Below are 21,384 nucleotides of genomic sequence, written 5' to 3' on the forward strand. Positions count from 1 at the left end.
GCATTTCACTGCCTGTCAACAGTCCGTAGAAAGGAGGCCTTATAATCCAAAAAATACAGTAGATACTTGGAGGTTATGGAATCAAGAAAACCTTTCTTTCCATGTAAGCAGCTCTCCATCTAAGGACTCTTTTCCATGAGCAGTTGATAGGCAGTGAAATGCCTCTCAAACTCTCTCAACTGCTTGCCGCTGCCTGGTAACTGCTCACTGCTGCCTGGTAACTGCTTGCTAAGCACACAGTTCAACTGGTCATGGAAATGAAGCCTTAGTGTAGCAGGTGTTTCCCATTGTCTGTGTTACAGCCTCCACATGGTAGGTGCAGCCACATTTTACATGTAGAAACACCATGTGAAGCAGGTGCTTTAGGGCTCTTTCAGGGCTCATTTCCATGGGCAGTTGATCTGTGTGCTCAGCAAGCAGTTACCAGGCAGCAGTGAGCAGTTACGAGGCAGCAGTGAGCAGTTGCCAGGCAGCAGCAAGCAGTTTTGAGACTTTGTGAGGCTTTTCACTGCCTACCAACTGCTCGTGGAAAAGGGGCCTCACACGATAGGCAGTGAAAAGACTGTCAAACTCTCACAACTACTTGCTGCTGCCTGGTAACTGCTCACTGCTGCCTGGTAACTGCTCACTGCTGTCTGGTAACTGCTCACTGATGCTTGGTTACGGCTCACTGAGCATGCAGTTCAAATGAAAGGGCCCTAATCCAGGTATAACAGGCAGTCATTCTTTCTCCACCTCAGCCCTTGCAGCTTCCCTCTTTAAATTCCAACCAGGTCTTTTATGTGTAGCAGCCTTCATTTTCCATGTGCTACCACCCACCTTGGGGGTAGCTCCTCTAGGCTGTAGCCTATGTGGCCTTTTGAGGCTGCTAGGAACACAAAAAGCAGAAATGCTAGCTTTTTTGCCACTTCTGAAAGCCGATGGACCGTGTGTAAAAACGCATATACATGGAATTTACAGTGTGAATCAAAAATGTATAAATGTAAAACACACATACAGGGCCGGCCCTAGACTTTTTGCCACCTGAGGCAAATTTTGAAAAAATTATTGCTGCCGCCCCCGCCCCCCCCATGGGGGGCCGCCGCCGAGCTGGAGGGGTAGCGGGCAGGACGGGGGTATTGGGCCTAGCGGCGGGGAGGGGCATCGGACCCCCCCCTCCCTCACCTGGGTCCCCCGTCCTCCGCTCCCCTCCAGCCTTAAATAGATCAGAAGCACAACTCGTAAGAGGCATTGGGCGGGGAGGACTCACCTCTTCCTCGCTCGATCCAGCGTGCGTTCCACTGACGTCACTTCCTGCAATGCCGTCCACTTACAATACAGTGGGCGGCGTTGCAGGAAGTGACGTCAGTGGAGCGCACGCTGGATCGAGGAAGAGGTGAGTCCTCCCCGCCCACTGCCTCTTACGAGTAGCACTTCTGCTCTATTTAAGGCTGGAGGGGAGCGGAGGACGGGGGACCCAGGCGAGGGGGGGGGGGTCCGGCCCCCCTCCCCACCGCTAGACCCAATACCCCTGTCCCGCCCGCTACCCCTCCAGCTCGGCGGCCGGCTCCCCGCACCCACCGACAGGCGGATGCCGCCCCTAGAAATGTGCTGCCTGAGGCAAAAGTTTCACCCCGCCTCATGAGCGAGCCGGCCCTGCACACATAATGTATCTCAATGGAGCGGCAGAGGAATGTGTTTTTACATGCATTTTGAATTCATCTTTTATACATATATGATACTGTATTTTATTCTAGGGCGAATAATAAAAAATACATAGAAAATTGCACCCAAAAAAATAAAAAACACAGTGCAGAAAACGCATGGTTTTCTGCACTTCCTAGTGCACTCCCAACCTCAGAAATCTAGCCCTGCACTTAGCAGGTATACAAACAGTCAGCAGCAGTTTAAAGGTTGCTTCATGCAAAACCAGATGTAGAGTAGTGCTGCTAGTAGCCCTCTGTGCATGGTGGCTAACAGGGGCGTAACTAGAAATCACTGGGCCCTCCTGCAAAAATTTGAATGGGGCCCTCTCCCGCCAATCCCGCCAATAGGTACAGTTCCAAGCTGTGCAGAAGACCCTGCTGCACACTGAATAGGGACTGTCTACAAATTGTTATCTACAAAACTTTGTATGATTTCTTATCAGTGGCTGAGCAAATGCAGTCATTAGAACAATTTTGCAGAGAAAAGAAAGATTTTTCTCAATGTGCACAGACTCCTCAAGCATCACTACAGTATACAGCACTTAGAGAGGGGTAGAAAGGCTGGAGATAGAAAAGAGCTGTACACAAGAGTCTGCTGAACACTGAATAGGGACTGTCTACAAATCTTTGTCTGCAAAACTTTGTATGATTCCTTATCAGTGGCTGAGCAGATGCAGTCATTAGAACAATTGTGCAGAGAGCAGAAAGTTTTTTTCTCTCCTTGCCCTTGGTTGTCTATCTCTCAGGACGGGGCCCCCTGTGGCTTCTGGGCCCCCCTGCAGCTGCAACCCTTGCTGGGTTTATTGTTACACCCCTTGGCTAATAAGAATGCCATGGCTGCTCATTTTGTTGAGAATGAAAAAAACATATTTGCTAAGGACAGTACTGTACGTCATTTATTCCTCTGTCCTCTTGCAATCCTGTTATTTCAGTAGAACTAATACCAATATTAGAAAAGGGGAGGCTGCAGCGCATCATCCGAACAGCGGAAAGGATAATTGGCTGTAGCTTACCTTCCCTGCAGGATCTTTACACTAGCAGGTGCAGAAAGAGAGCGACCAAAATTGCCTCTGACCCCTCTCACCCAGCTCACTCCATCTTCCAGCGCATGCCTTCAGGAGTAAGATTCCGGTCAATCGCTACCAAAACCTCCAGACACAGGAACAGCTTTTTTCCTCAAGCGGTAGCCATACTTAATGCTGAACCACGTTAGAGCTGCTAGGACTGAAAGTAATCAGCACAGAACTGTAAATGAACAATTCTCACATTGCTTACTGCCACTATACTTATAATGTCCTTGACTTATACTTGTAATATACACACTGTCTGTCCTTGTATTGTTTTTGTTTGTGTTTGTTAAGCAACTGCCAAGGCAAATTCCTTGTAGGTGCAAACTTACTTGGCGAAATAAAATTGATTCTGATTCTGATTCTGATTCTGAATATGCTCTTGTACATTATGAGAACAAAATATGCACTACTCCCACCTGCAGGCTTAATGCAGGTACTGCGTCTAGTAACAGCATGTTAATACGTTTTTATAGACGCCTCGCTTGATAAAGATTCTTATTCAGAAGCTTGCATTGTAACCTACACAGTCAGCTAATAAAAAAACTATAAATGTAACTATGGGCACATAAAGGTTTGGCATGTGCCAGGAGTTACTGATGAGCTTCTACTCCTCCTTTATTGAATCTGTACTCTGCTTGTCCATCCCGGTATGGTATGCCGGTTCCTCCACCAGCGATAGATAGGGGCGTGGCTAGCCCCAAAGATTAGTGGCACGTGCCCCGGATCTATTCTGGGGTGCCCTGGATGTCCCCACACAGAGTCATCTGTGGTGCCTCGATGTGATGAATCAATCAAAGTCATGCTGTTTGCTGTGGTGCCTCTATGCGGGCATACTTGGTGCTGTGGTGTCATGCTGGGTGCTGTGATGCCTTTATGGGGGGCATGCAGGGAGCTGTGGTTCTTATATGGGAGCATGCTGGGAGTTGCGGTGCCTCCCATGGGAGCATTGGAGGGGTTGTCCAATAGAAGATCAGGGAATGCTATGGGGGGGACTGCCAGACAACCTTGCGGCAGGCCAGCCCGTTCACCAGAAAGCCAGACCAGCCAGCACAGAAGCCAGGTAACTCTGCCCATTTATGTTTAAGTGATACTGCCTATGTATGTGTTATGCTGCATTTTTGGAGTTTTTTTTAAGATGGGGTTTCAGCCAACATTTTGCTGCATAGGGCTACTTAAACTACTTTTAAGTTCATGAAAATGTGGCTCCACCCATAACCACACCCACACGTTTCTGTCTGGAGTGCCCAAAAGAGCCCCACATCTCTTAGTATCCTAGCAACGCTTCTGGCGATAGATATAAACTACAGAGTATTATCAGATCAGTTGAGAGAATTATCGGTAAATCCCTTCCCCAACTAGATCTCCTCTATAACTCCAGACTACGCTCCAGAGCATTGAGGATTGCCAACGATCCCTCATTGCCAGACCACCGCATCATCAGACTGCCTTCAGGCTGAAGGTTTCAAGCCATCTCCACCAGTACTTCTAGACACAGGAACTCTTTCTTCCCCTCTGCTGTCAACCTCTTGAACTCTCTGCCCCCCACCTCCTTTCCCACCTTACTGCTGGCTGTGGTTATTATTGGACAGTCTAGTGGAGCACTACTTATATCTTGTTATAGCTGCTGTTATGCTTTTGCAGTTGTTGCACTATTTATTTGCTACTTCTACTTATGATGTGCTAAATTCCGGGCACAACCCAGTTATGCTTGGCGAATAAACTTGATTCTGATTTTATATGACTATATGGCCTGCAGTGTCTCCTGCTTTTATTTCCTAATATTTTGTACATAACATAAAGCTATGTGAACCCTTTTTCTGACGTATTCCTAACCGCCAGTGATGACAATAACTGGCAAACTTTGTATATTCAAGCATAACAAAAAAAAAAAAAAAAAAAAAAGAGGGAAGAAACAGGTGTAACACACTGCCCAGCACTCAAGGTCATATGGAAAAATAACAATCTTTATTAGAAAGTTACATGAGCCAACCCAATCCTACAGGATAGTCACCATAACAATGCCATCCATACATGCAATGCAATGCACATATGTGGTACAGAAACATTTTAACCCTTTAGCAGCCAACTTATTTAGAAGCTTGCAAGGCCAATTTATTTTAGTACATTTTTTATTTCTTCGTTGTTGCATTTCCTAGCTTCTACTTAGTACTGCTGTAATATTTGTTAAGTATTTATAGCCACTTGTCACTAGGGGGCAGTGTGAGATAATAAAAGAGGATGTCTGCTTTCCGTTTCTATGATTTCTGCTTGGAGTGAGAGATCAAAGCATTCCAAAGATTTACAGCACAACGAGTTCTGCTGACTGAGGTCAAAAGCAGTGCACTTATCTTAAAGTGAGATAACTCATTTGTGGCTGTTAACAGGTTAAACTATAAGTCGTTGAAGGTGTATGCTGAAGAAAGGATTTATTTTGCTGCCTGCAGACAGTGTAGTAAAGAAACAATCACAAATCACATAGAACAGTAGGGTCTAGATCAGGCATGGGCAAACTTGGCCCTCCAGCTGTTAAGGAACTACAAGTCCCACAATGCATTTGCCTTTATGAGTCATGACTGGGGCTGTAATACTCCTGCAATGCATTGTGGGACTTGTAGTTCCTTAACAGCTGGAGGGCCAAGTTTGCCCATGCCTGGTCTAGATATTGGTCTTTGAGTCAATGGACCTTGCTGTTTTTGTATCATCACTTTTTTCACTGGCTTAACAAAGTAACCACTGTACTGCTCATACAACATTACTAGGCAGATCATTAAAAACGAAACAAAACACATCAGTGATATTTCATAAGTTTCTGATTTATTAGACAATTACAATTTTTTTAAAAGTTTTATCTTTAAAGTGTATGTAAACTCATAACCTCTTCTCTGCTCTAAAAGATTAGCTACAGCATCACTTTTTCCACACTTTGTATTATATTTGGCCCACTCTAGACCACCAGGAAAGCTCTATTGGAGTTGAAGCCCTACCTCACCAGAGAAGCCATATTGGGGAGGGAGGGGGGGGCACTAGACACCAGGGAACTGTACAGGGGAGAGAGGGGGGTCACTAGACACCAGAGAACGCTATAGAGGAGGAAGGGTGGACCATTATACACCAGGGAAATGTAAAGGGAAGGGAGGAGGCATTAGACACCAGGGAACTGCATAGGAGAGGGAGCCACTAGACACCAGGGAACTGTATAGGGGTGGGAGGAGGCATTAGACACAAGGGAACTGTATGGTGGAGGGAAGATGCTTTAGACACCAGGGAACTGTATAGGGTAGGGAGGTGGCATTAGACACCAGGGAACAATAAAGGAGAGAGGGTGCTATTAGACACAAGGGAATTGCATAGGGGAGGGAGAAGGCAGCATTAGACACCAGGGATCTGTTAAGGGAAGGGAGGTGGCATTAGACACCAGGGAACTGTATAGGGAAGGGAGGAGGCCAATAGACTCTAGGGAACTGTATAGGGGAGGGAGGAGGCAGGAGACACCAGAAAACTGCATGTGGAGGAAGGGAGCCACTAGACACCAGGGAACTGCATAGGGGAGGGAGCCACTAGACACCAGGGAACTGTATAGGGGAGGAAGGAGGCCAATAGACTCTAGGGAACTGTATAGGGGAAGGAGGAGCCAGGAGACACCAGGAAACTGTATAGGGGAGGGAGGAGACAGCCTTAGACACCAGGGAGCTGTATAGGGGAGGGAGGATGCTTTAGACACCAGGGAGGGAGAAGGGCCACTTCAGGGAACTGTATAGGGGAGAGGGGCCATTCGACACCAGGGAACTTTATAAGGATAACAAGTTGCCACTAGACATTGAGGTTGGCCCGCGACTTGGTCCCAGTGTTCAGTTTCAGCCCACTTTGTATTTGATTTTGACACCTCTGCTGTACAGACAGAGAGCCACAGCTACTGATATGTGCTACCTGGACCCTTTGATCCAGCAGGTAGGGCTTCTCATTGCTCTGGGCGGTGTGGGCAGCCCTGTGGCTGGGGATGCTCCAGTATTGATTCCTCCCTAGTGCTTCTTGACCATTTTTAGTGGGGTCAAACATGGGCATACCAGTAGTGATTCCTTATGAGATTCATACTGAGGGAGGCATCCAGCATTATACTATTAATTAGTATTGGTTTCAGATAAGGAATGCTCTGCCAGGGTGTAAATATTGTTCTCCCTGGTAACACAGTCATTGGCATTGGCATTTCAGAGAAATGGGATTTAGCTGCCAGCCTAAACCAGAAATATCAGTTATGAGATGAGCCGAATTTAATTAAAAGAAGTGAGAAACCTGCCTTAGGACCAGTGTACGTAGCATGTGTGCTTTGCTTGTGACAATTCGTGAAGCGTTTCATAAGGATCTGCAAAGCAGGGAAGGCATTTTTATAGGATACTAGTTGACCCAAAGCCGTCTAAAAATGGGCTTTAGGTCTGTCTTTGCACACCCGCCGCTCACGCGTGTGTACCTGTTGCTCGTACACGCATGCACCCATCCGCCCACGCACACACACCTACCCGGCTCATTGGCCATCCGCAAGTCCCAACGGCGCTGTAGCCAAAAACACGGACTCAGCGACACAGAGACAGGTGTATGTAGGGACACCTGTCTCTTATTATATAGGATGAGCAGAGGATTCTGGTGTTTGAGTCCTATTTTGATACAACTCACTGTCTATTGTAAGCACCTGAAAAGCAGTGCATATAAGCAAGGCCAGTTTTACACTTTTTTCCGCCCCAAGGCCAAGTAGGTTGGGACTCCCCTTCCATGTGCAGTAGCCCTCCACCCATTCCATATGCAGCTTCCTCTTCCAGGTGTAACGTACAAGTACTGCTGCTCCTCTCTCGCATATATACACCCTCGGGCATCACTTCCTTTTTAATTTGCTGCCTTTCTCTTTCATATTTAGCACCCCTCTTTCATGTTCAGGTGCCCCCCAAGGCTTTAGCCACCCAAGGCCCAGGCCTTTGGGGCCTTTCCAGAAAACCAGCCCCGCATAAAAGCACTAACTGCTATCTTGCCTAGTGCCCCATTTCATCTTAATCCTTTTCTGGTAAACAACACCTCTATACGTGGTTTGAGTACTAGTAATCATTAACCTATTGGGGACCGGCTTCCTAACCCCCTTTAAGGACCAGGCGTTTTTACATGGGGGGCGGGCATTTGGGGGGTCAGGCAGCCGAATCCCCAGTGCTGCTTGCTGGGTCTGGTGTCCCCCTGTAGCTGTGTGTCCCCCCTGTTGCCAGCAGCCTTCACTCACCTTCTGGGCTCAAACGATGAGCCGCAGCAGACCCCTCTGCACCCGCGGGCATCTCTGCACCTACTGACGCTCAGTTCTGGGTCGCGGCTTGATGATGTCATCAAGCTGGGACCCGGCGCTGACGTCAGAGGGAGCAAAGATGCTGGCCAGTGCAGAGGGGGGCACCAATCATCGGGGGAACGGCAGGGAGGTCAGTGCATCCTCTTCTTCCCTTCCTACCACCACAGCTGTCACAGTGATCACTACGATCCGCCGGCGATTATAGTGATGATTAGAAGCCATACGCGATGGCTGCTGATCACTGAGGGGAGATGTCAGCTGTCATATGACCGCTTAATCTCCCCTCTCGAGTGCGCACAATCGCATTGGGAGCGGAAATGGCAGGTGGCGTAGATTCTACGCTGCATCAGGCTAGAACAGCCACAAGTGTGACGTAGGATCTACTATGGGTGGTCACCAAAAGGTTAACCAACTGTTCCCCTGCTGACACTGCAGCTGTCTTGCCTAGGTGCCCCTCCCCCCATTAAAAGTAGCCACCCCCAGGAGAGGTAGCCAAGGTTTCTTTCCTGTATAAGTACCCACCCCAGTATAGGTAGCCAGGGTGTCTCCCCAATACCTCCAGTAAAAGTAGCCTCCCGCTTAGGGTACTAGTGACAGTGGGGGCATGTAGCTTTCTGCTGCCTCCTCATCCCCAACACTAACAGACCTGCAGGTCAGCGGTGGTCTAAAGAGAGGAGAGCAGAATTGCAAAATTTCAATACAAATATCCTAAAACATCCTTCCAACAGCTCTGTGAAAGCCCCCTTAGCTGAATCCTGGAGTGCACCTACAGGTCCTGGGGACAGGAGCCAGATGGTTGTCAAGGCAAGCAGGGTCGGATTTGTACTCTTTACCGCCCAAGGCCGCTCCCCTTCAGTAGCCAGATGACCCCTCCCCCTTCCTTCCAGTATAGATAGCTTGATGACTCCCTTAATCCCTCCTTCCTCCCCACCCCTTCAGTATAGGTAGCCAGCTAACCTCCACACCGCAACAGCCATCAGTGTCACTCATTTCTCTGTCCATTGCCAGTGCAGAGACTTCCTCTTCCTTTCCATCTCCAATGCTGCCCAAGAACATAGCCACCGGCCACAATGCAAACGTGTAGAGAGAGCAAGGTGGCCGCTGCACAGGCCGCTGGCAGCAGAGTACTGATCTCCCTGCATTGCAGAATTTGCAAGCTTGCACCAGTTTAGCCTGCTGCTTTGGTGCCCTTACTCCTGTGGTGCCCTAGGCCATGGCCTAGTCGGCCTTGCCCTAAATCCAGCCCTAAAGGCGAGACATCTAGGGCCTGGTGGGTTTTCATGATCTAGCTGCTACCTCTTCTGATCCCCATCCCTGATTCTTCTTCTTACCATAACATTCACTGGCCAGCACTGGCTGCCTAAGCTGGCACCTTACCTAGGGCCCGTTTCACTTTAACCCATCTCTGCCAGGGGTCTAGCACTCATAGAAGCTGAGTCACTGTTACATATTTTACTGCTGCAAAGCAGCTGCTAAATGGCACTGCTCAACAATTGGTAGCCTCTGTGTAAAATATGTATTTTTGTCGGGGACATTCTGCCAAGTATCCCCCTCCGGCATGCCACCGTCCAGGTGTTAGGACCCTTTTGACAAGTTTTAAATGAGTTTTGTGGTCAGAAATATTCCCTACACTTGTTAGCATTTGCCTGCCCATTAAAGTCTATGGTGGTTTGCCGATTTGCGAACGGACGCGGAATTGTTCACGGATCATGAACTGTTTGCAATCTGATTTCCATAAAGTTCATCTATCACCATACGCTATGCTTGAGACCTGCAGTGTCTCCAGGTGGGAGCATGTGTTGGGTTTTTGAAAAAAATTGCAGTTGTTTCTTCAGAACTAGACATCTTCCAGAACACCTAATTTTTAAAAGTGGAGATTAATTTAAATCATCCAAATTTAAAGGGGAACTGAAGTAAGAGGCATACGGAGGCTGCCATATTTATTTCCTTTTAATCAATACCAGTTGCCTGGCAGCCCTGCTGGTCTATTTCTCTGCAGTAGTATCTGAATAACACCAGAAACAAGCATGCAGCTAGTCTTGGCAGATCTGACTTGCTGCATGCTTGTTCAGGGGCTGTGGCTAATAGTATTAGAGGCAGAGGATCAGCAGGGCTGCCAGGCAACTGGTATTGCTTAGATGGAAATAAATATGGCAGCCTCCATATCCCTCTCACTTCAGTTGTCCTTTAAATGCAATCAGCATTTTCCGTGGAATTGCTAGTTCCTGAACCACCAATTTAAGTGAATGCAGCACCAAATTGATCTTTATAGGTCATTTTGGTGTCCAAAGCACTTATCGCACTTATTGCTCATTAAAATAAAAATATAAAAGTGGTGTGATTTTTTTTTTTTTTAAACTAGAGAACAAAAAAGTCCTACGCTTTTCTGAAGATTATCACATGAATCACTTCTTAGGTAACACTTGCTTCAGCTGCAAAAACAATGAATCCCATTGGTTGTCTGACCACAATAAGGGCTGGAAACCACTAGAGCGATTTTGTGAGCATTTAGGGAGCGATTTAAACCGCTAGCGATTTCCCTAAACACTCAGCTGATGTTAATGGATGGGCCAAATTCCACTGGAGCAATTATGATTACCAAATCTGCAAAAGCAGTACATGCAGCATTTTTAGCGATTAGCGCTAGCGTTTCGGCAATGTAAAGTATATAAACGCTGGCATAACCGTTCATCAAAACCTGCACAGAGCGATTTTGCTAGCGTTTTGACATTACTGCACACTGTAAAAAAATTACAATTAATTGAAAGGACCAATCAGAATTAAAAAACGCTAATCACTAAACGCTACACAATCGCTGGCAAAAAGGCTGACACTTTTTAAAAGCCCTACCGCAATCGCTCATGAAATCGCTTACAAACCGCTCATAGAAAACGGCAGCATTTGCGATTAGCGATAGTGATTTGTAGTGGGTTCCAGGCCTAAGTGGATTATACAAAAGCAGTCACAAGGCAAGGAAAGACATTTGATGCAGTACATCTAACGTACCACATGATGTCAGCATTTTTCCACTGATCATCAGATATCAGCGCTTCACTGTTTTCCTTCATCAGTGGCTGAAACATCAAGGGCTTGATTCACAAAAGCGTGCTAACTGTTAGCACACCAGTGAAAAGTCACTTATCACGTGCAAACTGCCTCTTCGCGCGCTTATGTGCTTGTAAGAGTTTGCACGCATAAAGTTTAGCAAAATCAGCTGCTACGCGTACTAAGTAGTGTGATAAGCATACTTTGCACACAAAGCAGCTGATTTTGCACGCTAAGTAGCAGTGGTGCTCAGCAGAGCTCGAATATTCGAGTAGCTCGAATATTCGAGCTCTTTTTCAGCTATCCGAGCTCGGTATTCGAGCTCCGAATAGCTGTAGCTATTCGAATGGGCTATCCGAGTACACTCGAATAGCCCATTCACTATTCGAGCTATTCGAGCAAACGGCGCTATTCGAGCTCGGTACCGAGCTCGAATAGCGTCATAGCCCAGATTGATGTCCTTAGAGCCAATCAGAGGGCTCCCAGGCCCTCTGACGGCAGCCAATCACAGAGGGGGACCCTGGCCAGCCCCTACCCTATAAATAGCGGCCGCCATGTTCCGTTTCTCCATGCTTGCCTGAGACTTGTACAGAGAGAGAGTTGCTCCTTTGTGCTTTGGCTTAGCAAGTGCTCTATTGTGATCATTTACCTAGCGTTTTTGCTCACCTACACCTGCCATATACACCTATATTGTTGTTAGTTAGATAGACATTGTATTTTAGTTAGTAGCTTGTGTGTTACATTAGAGACAGGCAGCTGCTGCAAGCTTACAGGTTTAGGCCTCAGGGGGGCCTTGCCTCTGTGGGCAGCTGTCCTCTGTTTATTTCTCTCATCTATACCAGTATTTCTGCTGTCCTTTACTAATAGTATTGTAGTTATACTGTACTAGGAGTAGGACACTCACTGACTGTCACTGTTTATAGGCTACTAGCTAGCTCCTGCGTGTGTGCACTCACTCACTGTCTGTGTGTACACACACTCTATTTCCTTCTGATTACTGATAGATTATTGTTAGTTAGTTGTACTTACTGTTACTACTTACTCTTACTGTACTAGGAGTCTAGGACACTCAGTCAGACAGTCACTGTGTTCATAGGCTACTAGCTCCTGCGTGCGGTCACTCACTGTCTGAGTGTACACACACCACCCACACTCCATTTCCTTCTGATCGCTGATTGATTATTGTAATTAGTTAGTTCTACTTACTGTTACTACTTACTCTTACTGTACTAGGAGTCTAGGACACTCAGTCACTGTGTGTTCATAGGCTACTAGCTCCTGCGTGCGGTCACTCACTGTCTGAGTGTACACACACCACCCACACTCCATTTCCTTCTGATCGCTGATTGATTATTGTAATTAGTTAGTTCTACTTACTGTTACTACTTACTCTTACTGTACTAGGAGTCTAGGACACTCAGTCACTGTGTGTTCATAGGCTACTAGCTCCTGCGTGCGGTCACTCACTGAGTGTACACACACCACCCACACTCCATTTCCTTCTGATCGCTGATTGATTATTGTAATTAGTTAGTTCTACTTACTGTTACTACTTACTCTTACTGTACTAGGAGTCTAGGACACTCAGTCACTGTGTTCATAGGCTACTAGCTCCTGCGTGCGGGCACTCACTGTCTGAGTGTACACACACCACCCACACTCCATTTCCTTCTGATCGCTGATTGATTATTGTAATTAGTTAGTTCTACTTACTGTTACTACTTACTCTTACTGTACTAGGAGTCTAGGACACTCAGTCACTGTGTTCATAGGCTACTAGCTCCTGCGTGCGGGCACTCACTGTCTGAGTGTACACACACCACCCACACTCCATTTCCTTCTGATCGCTGATTGATTATTGTAATTAGTTAGTTCTACTTACTGTTACTACTTACTCTTACTGTACTAGGAGTCTAGGACACTCAGTCACTGTGTGTTCATAGGCTACTAGCTCCTGCGTGCGGTCACTCACTGTCTGAGTGTACACACACCACCCACACTCCATTTCCTTCTGATCGCTGATTGATTATTGTAATTAGTTAGTTCTACTTACTGTTACTACTTACTCTTACTGTACTAGGAGTCTAGGACACTCAGTCACTGTGTGTTCATAGGCTACTAGCTCCTGCGTGCGGTCACTCACTGTCTGAGTGTACACACACCACCCACACTCCATTTCCTTCTGATCGCTGATTGATTATTGTAATTAGTTAGTTCTACTTACTGTTACTACTTACTCTTACTGTACTAGGAGTCTAGGACACTCAGTCACTGTGTTCATAGGCTACTAGCTCCTGCGTGCGGGCACTCACTGTCTGAGTGTACACACACCACCCACACTCCATTTCCTTCTGATCGCTGATTGATTATTGTAATTAGTTAGTTCTACTTACTGTTACTACTTACTCTTACTGTACTAGGAGTCTAGGACACTCAGTCACTGTGTGTTCATAGGCTACTAGCTCCTGCGTGCGGTCACTCACTGTCTGAGTGTACACACACCACCCACACTCCATTTCCTTCTGATCGCTGATTGATTATTGTAATTAGTTAGTTCTACTTACTGTTACTACTTACTCTTACTGTACTAGGAGTCTAGGACACTCAGTCACTGTGTTCATAGGCTACTAGCTCCTGCGTGCGGGCACTCACTGTCTGAGTGTACACACACCACCCACACTCCATTTCCTTCTGATCGCTGATTGATTATTGTAATTAGTTAGTTCTACTTACTGTTACTACTTACTCTTACTGTACTAGGAGTCTAGGACACTCAGTCACTGTGTGTTCATAGGCTACTAGCTCCTGCGTGCGGTCACTCACTGTCTGAGTGTACACACACCACCCACACTCCATTTCCTTCTGATCGCTGATTGATTATTGTAATTAGTTAGTTCTACTTACTGTTACTACTTACTCTTACTGTACTAGGAGTCTAGGACACTCAGTCACTGTGTTCATAGGCTACTAGCTCCTGCGTGCGGGCACTCACTGTCTGAGTGTACACACACCACCCACACTCCATTTCCTTCTGATCGCTGATTGATTATTGTAATTAGTTAGTTCTACTTACTGTTACTACTTACTCTTACTGTACTAGGAGTCTAGGACACTCAGTCACTGTGTTCATAGGCTACTAGCTCCTGCGTGCGGGCACTCACTGTCTGAGTGTACACACACTAAATTTACTTGTGATTACTACTGATTATTGTAACTGCTAGTTGTACTTCCTGACTGTTACTACTTACTTACTGTACTAGGGGACACTCACTCAGTCACCTCACCAACCAACCCACTCCATTAAAGTACCCCACTTTTCACCCGCCCTTTTAAAAAACTTTTGTCTATACGCCCAAAACATTGAAGATGTCTGGAAGTGGCAGCCAGCGCGGTTTGGGCAAGGGGAAGGGCAGCAAGGGAATCAGGAGGAGAGGGAGCAGCATTGTGGCAAGCCGCGGCCGCGGGCGCGCCACCATGCACAGTTCCGCAGCAGCAGCAGCAGCGTCAGTGGCTAACATTCCTCCCATAGCCACTGGCCGTGGACGCCTTGGGCGCCGCCCAGCAGGAGCATCTGCAACTCACGCTGCAGAGACACAGCAGCAGCAGCGTGTAGCACCTGCTCCCATTTTCCTCCAGCCGGGTCGGAAACGTCCCATTGAGGAAAAGGATGCAGACACTGTGGTGCAACTCATGACGGAGGATGAGCAGCCCGCCATCAGCTCTGCATCCGAGGCCTCCACCCTCACCACCACCACCACCCCTGTTCGCAGCAGCCGCCCAGCAGGGTCTGGGGAGGAGGCCAGTTCACCGTCACTCGCCGACCTGTCATTCAGCAGTCTTTTGACCCCAGGCATCATGAGTAAATTGTCTGCTGTTGTTGGCGATCTTGAGGAGGAGATGCTGATGGGCACTTTGGGGGATGAGGGATTGGACAGCAAGACTGTGGCGACAGTCAAGCAGCCCATCCATGCATCAGGAGAGGAGTTTGGGGGGTCCTCATCCCAGCAGGACATGTTTCAGGAGGGGGAGGATGATGATGACCCGGTGACAGACAGAGACTGGGTGCCACCACCTCCAGGGGATGTCGTCCTCAGCAGCTCTGAGGAGGAGGAGGAGGATGCGCTTGTGGGCCTTGCAAGGAGGCGCATCATTGCAAGCATTGGCAGCGTCCCACACCCTGCTGGTGTCTCAGGCTCAGCAGCAGCAGCATCAGCCAGTACCACCACCAGCCGCACCCAAGCCCCCCCCCCAACCACCACAGGGAGACAGGCAGCAGCGCTTCCATGCCGTAGGGGGATGTTTAAGTCACCAATCTGGCGATATTTCACCATGCCCACTGTGTACAGCAAGTACGCCACTTGCAACCACTGTCAGCGGAAGTTGAGCAGAGGTGCAGACCCCTTAAAGTTCTGCACCAGCTCGCTCATCAACCACCTTGCGGCTAAACATTTCCACCAGCATGAGGAGTTCCAGAGGCTGAAGGCATCTGGTGCTGGCAGTGGCACCACACCCATCACTGCACAGCCTTCAGCAGCAGCAACAGCAGCCACCCGCCCTCCTGCTCCTCCAGCAGCACCAGCAGGAGTGCGGAAACGCACTGCTCCTCCCCCCTCTGCAACTCCTGCCGCCGACACTGAGGCCTGTTCTGGCAGCCAGTCCTCAGTGGCCTCCTCCGCTGTGTCTGCTGATTCCCGTGTCATCAAAAGGCCACGCCAGAGCCTTTTGAGCGAGTCCTTCCAGGGGGTGGTTAGGGCTCTGCCTCCCAGCAGCCGTCGCGTGCGGCAGCTGAACGGCTTGCTGGCACGGGCCATGTGCTCCCAACTCCTGCCGTACACGCTCGTGCAGGAGGGGAGCGACATTCGTGCGCTGCTTGCTTGCGCAGCCCCAGACTGGCAGCTCCCCAGCAGACACTTTTTCTCCCGCAAGGCCATTCCTGCACTGCACCGCTTTGTGATGGCCAATGTGGAGCGAGGGCTGGAGCACGCGGTTGGTGAAAGGGTCCACGTCACCATGGACTCCTGGAGCAGCCGCTTCGGGACAGGCCGCTACCTGTCCTTCACTGTCCACTGGGTCAGCTTGGTGGAAGGGGGTGAGGATGGGAGAGCAGCAGCGGGCACAGCAGCAGCAGCAACACAGTGGGTGGTGCCACCCCGCAGGCTCAGGGGAACTGCAGCAGGTTCCTCCGATCCTCTGCCATCCTCCGGCACACCTGGCCAAACCCCCCGCCTCAGCAGCAGCGTGAAGGCCCGCCACTGCCAAGCGCTGCTGCACTTGGTCAGCCTTGGGAAGACCAAGCTGACGGCAACCCATGTGTTGGCCAAACTCCAGGAGCAGGAGAGGATTTGGCTGACCCCCAGAGGCCTCAGAGTCGGAGAGGTGGTGGCCGACAATGGGGCCAATCTGGTTGCCGCAATACACAGGGGAAACCTGACCCACATCCCCTGTCTTGCCCACGTGCTGAACCTGGTGGTGCAGAAGTTCCTGCGCACCTACCAGGGGATGGGCGAACTGCTGGAAACGGCAAGGAATGTTGTGCGTCACTTCCGGCGCTCGGCTGCAGCCTGTGCGAGCCTGGAAGACGTGCAAAAGGAGCTGGATCTGCCACGCCATCGGCTGATCCTTGACGTTCCGACTCGCTGGAACTCCACCCTGGCGATGTTGGAGCGTCTGGTTGAACAGAGGCACGCTGTCAAACAGTACCTTGCCCTGGCCACTGTTTCCGCAGCTCTGAGAAGGGACAAGACCAGCAACTTCCCGTCCATCGTCCCCGATGATGACTGGAGGCACATGCAGCAGGTGTGCTTAGTGCTGGCTCCCTTCCTGCAGGCCACAAACATGGTGAGCAGGGACCATGCTATGGTCTGCGAGTGGGTGCCCCTGGTTTCTCTGCTGAACAGGGCCCTCGATGCTTTGCTGGAACAGGGAGCGGCAGCCTTGGACCAGCAGGAGCGGCAACCAGCTGCGCAGTCCACCTCTGAGGGGGAGGAGGAGGAGGACTTGGTGGAGGTCCCTGACCTGGCTGCTGATGAGGGGGATCAGCACAGCGCAGCTGAGTTGGTGCGGGGGTGGAGAGAGGATGAGGCAGCAGAGGAGGAGGATGAGGACAGCACTGACGTCGATGTGCCAGCAGACGTGGCCCGCCTCTTCCCAATGGCAGCGCACATGCTGACGTGCCTGCGCAGGGACCCCAGGGTGATCCAGATGAAGCAGAGGGAGGACATCTGGATCAGCATGATGTTGGACCCACGCCTCAAGGGGAAGTTGAGCCAGTTCCTGCCGCCTGCAGGAGGAGACCCAGCGCAACAAATAAGGAGCTTGCAGCAGGCCCTTGTTGAGCGCTTGGAGGAAGCCTTCCCCCAGCCTTCCACCCCCACTGTCCAGCAGCCAGCACAGAGGCAGCAGCAGGTGCCTGCATCCAGCAGCAGCAAGCGCCCCACAGACCTGCTGTCTCTCAGCCACGAGCTCTACAGGACTGTAGAGGCTCCGGCAGCAGTGACTAGAGAGGAGATGCATGCAGCAGCATCCTCCTCCGGTCACAGCCAGCGCCTGACCCGCATGGTGGCTGACTACATGGGGTCGTACAGCGGGCTTGACAGCGATGCCCCTGTTGATCCCATGGAGTATTGGGTCAAGCGCATGGAGATCTGGAGCGAGCTGGCGCAGTACGCCCTGGAAGTGCTGTCCTGCCCCCCTTCCAGCGTGCTGTCCGAGCGCTGCTTCAGTGCAGCTGATGGCGTGGTCACCGAGAAACGCTCACGTCTGTCTCACAAGTCTGTGGACAGACTGACGTTTCTCAAGATGAACCAGGCGTGGGTGGAAGGCGAGTTCCTGGCCCCTGTTGTCGGCGAGAGGGGGACATGAACTGGCTGCCGGAACCATCGTTAATGTGCCTTACCACCCTTTACCACCTCCTGGCTCCTGCTCACTAAGCCAGCCTGGTTCACTTTGACTATTACGTCGCCTGCAGCCACACATTTTACACCTACAGTGGGCTGCTGTGTACTGCCCTTCTGCTGTCTGTCTGTGTTTCCCACTGCCAGGGTACACAGATGATTTACCTTCTGCTGCCACTCTGCCACCAGCTATTACGTCAAACAATAGCTGCTCGCCTACTCCTCCATTCCTCCTCCTGCTGCTGCTGTCTGTCTGTGTTTCCCACTGCCAGGGTACACAGATGATTTACCTTCTGCTGCCACTCTGCCACCAGCTATTACGTCAAACAATAGCTATATTGGTTGCAAAACCAAAAACCAAAAAACCATAAAAAAAAAAAAAGGTTTAATTTTTCTGAGGTGCCCGGGTTGAAAACTGTGTTGTCCCAGTTGTGTATTGGACACAATGTGGGCTGCACGACCGCTGTCTGGGACCTCCTGTTGTGTTTATTTACAGCCCTGGTATCACCGCTAGGTACCAGGGCTATTATGTCACGCTGCCTACCTGCTGCCACACTCACACTGCTCCTCCATACCTCCTCCTGCTGCTGCTGCTGCTGTCTGTCTGTGTTTCCCACTGCCAGGGTACACAGATGATTTACCTTCTGCTGCCACTCTGCCACCAGCTATTACGTCAAACAATAGCTGCTCGCCTACTCCTCCATTCCTCCTCCTGCTGCTGCTGTCTGTCTGTCTGTGTTTCCCACTGCCAGGGTACACAGATGATTTACCTTCTGCTGCCACTCTGCCACCAGCTATTACGTCAAACAATAGCTATATTGGTTGCAAAACCAAAAACCAAAAAACCATAAAAAAAAAAAAAGGTTTAATTTTTCTGAGGTGCCCGGGTTGAAAACTGTGTTGTCCCAGTTGTGTATTGGACACAATGTGGGCTGCACGACCGCTGTCTGGGACCTCCTGTTGTGTTTATTTACAGCCCTGGTATCACCGCTAGGTACCAGGGCTATTATGTCACGCTGCCTACCTGCTGCCACACTCACACTGCTCCTCCATACCTCCTCCTGCTGCTGCTGCTGCTGTCTGTCTGTGTTTCCCACTGCCAGGGTACACAGATGATTTACCTTCTGCTGCCACTCTGCCACCAGCTATTACGTCAAACAATAGCTGCTCGCCTACTCCTCCATTCCTCCTCCTGCTGCTGCTGTCTGTCTGTCTGTGTTTCCCACTGCCAGGGTACACAGATGATTTACCTTCTGCTGCCACTCTGCCACCAGCTATTACGTCAAACAATAGCTATATTGGTTGCAAAACCAAAAACCAAAAAACCATAAAAAAAAAAAAAAAGGTTTAATTTTTCTGAGGTGCCCGGGTTGAAAACTGTGTTGTCCCAGTTGTGTATTGGACACAATGTGGGCTGCACGACCGCTGTCTGGGACCTCCTGTTGTGTTTATTTACAGCCCTGGTATCACCGCTAGGTACCAGGGCTATTATGTCACGCTGCCTACCTGCTGCCACACTCACACTGCTCCTCCATACCTCCTCCTGCTGCTGCTGCTGCTGTCTGTCTGTGTTTCCCACTGCCAGGGTACACAGATGATTTACCTTCTGCTGCCACTCTGCCACCAGCTATTACGTCAAACAATAGCTGCTCGCCTACTCCTCCATTCCTCCTCCTGCTGCTGCTGTCTGTCTGTGTTTCCCACTGCCAGGGTACACAGATGATTTACCTTCTGCTGCCACTCTGCCACCAGCTATTACGTCAAACAATAGCTATATTGGTTGCAAAACCAAAAACCAAAAAACCATAAAAAAAAAAAAAGGTTTAATTTTTCTGAGGTGCCCGGGTTGAAAACTGTGTTGTCCCAGTTGTGTATTGGACACAATGTGGGCTGCACGACCGCTGTCTGGGACCTCCTGTTGTGTTTATTTACAGCCCTGGTATCACCGCTAGGTACCAGGGCTATTATGTCACGGCGAGCTGCCTGCCTCATTGACTGCCTGCTGCCACACACTCATCCTCCTCCTCCTGCTGCTGAATTTACCTCCTGCTGTCTTTGTGTTTCCACTGCCAGGGAGCACATACAATGGCGCTTCCAACATGCGTGCGCCCACCAGCTATTTGTTACGCTCAAAAATAGATGCATTTCTTTAAAAAAAAATTGAAAAGAGAAATACGTGAAGAAGAATAAGACTATATTGAAAAGGAAGGAGAAGAAGAAGAAGAAGAAGAAGAAGAAGAAGAAGAAGAAGAAGAAGAAGAAGAAGAAGAAGAAGAAGAAGAAGAAGAAGAAGAAGAAGAAGAAGAAGAAGAAGAAGAAGAAGAAGAAGAAGAAGAAGAAGAAGAAGAAGAAGAAGAAGAAGAAGAAGAAGAAGAAGAAGAAGAAGAAGACGATATAGAAGAAGAAGAAGAAAGATAAAGAAGAAGAAGAACAAGTATATACAGTAACACTACTGAACAAAATTAAGGACACAACTTCTCTTTCCACATTTTTTTTTAAAGGAACATCCCCACATAATCACTTGCTGTTGTTACTTGGAAAAAAAGAGGTTTCTTGCATCATTCACCCTCAAAACAAGTGTTGGAAGCTATTTAAGGCCAATTCGAATAGTCAGCTCGAATAGTTAGCTCGAATACCGACTCGAATAGTGAGCTCGAAGTCCGAGGTCGAATCGAATAGTAAAAATTATTCGACTCGAATATTCGAATGACCTCGAATAATTTACTATTCGAATTCGACCAAACTCGAATTTTAAAAAGGGGTATTTGAGCACCACTGCTAAGTAGTGCGCGTAACTGTTAGCACGCCATTGAAAAGCCACTTATCACGTGCAAACTGCCTCTTCGCACGCTGATATAGCCGTCGGTCACTGCTTCATTGTGATACGCAAGCCCCTTCACCACGGCAAGGTAATGATCACGAAGGGGGATTGGCACATCTACATGCCTTTTGTGTTGTTGTTGCAGCTGCAGTGCAGCCAGAAAAAATAGGCAGGCATGTACACGCACCAGAAAAATTATTATAGCGGCCGCTGCTAGCAGCGAATCTGCCTGGAGTCCTGGACCCTGTTGATGGTGGTGGAGATGGCAGTCAACTGGCCTGCAGGCAGAGATGCTGTGTGGGGACTGACTTAGTCTTGGGGCAGGCAGTCACACGGCGTGCAGGCAGAGATGCTGTGTGTGGGGACTGACTTAGTCTTCGGGCAGGCCTGAGCGTGCTTTACAGACCAGGCATCCGTGGTCAGATGGACCCTTGACCCAACGCTGTGTGCCAGAGATGTCACCACTTGCATTTCAACAGGGGCGCCTCTGGCCATTTTGTCACTCCAGGCAAGGAAACCTGTAGAGTCCCTCCCCGTCCGCCCCCCGGCTCCC

This window comes from Hyperolius riggenbachi, chromosome 12 (assembly GCF_040937935.1).
Source record: "Hyperolius riggenbachi isolate aHypRig1 chromosome 12, aHypRig1.pri, whole genome shotgun sequence".
Lineage (NCBI taxonomy): Eukaryota > Metazoa > Chordata > Amphibia > Anura > Hyperoliidae > Hyperolius > Hyperolius riggenbachi.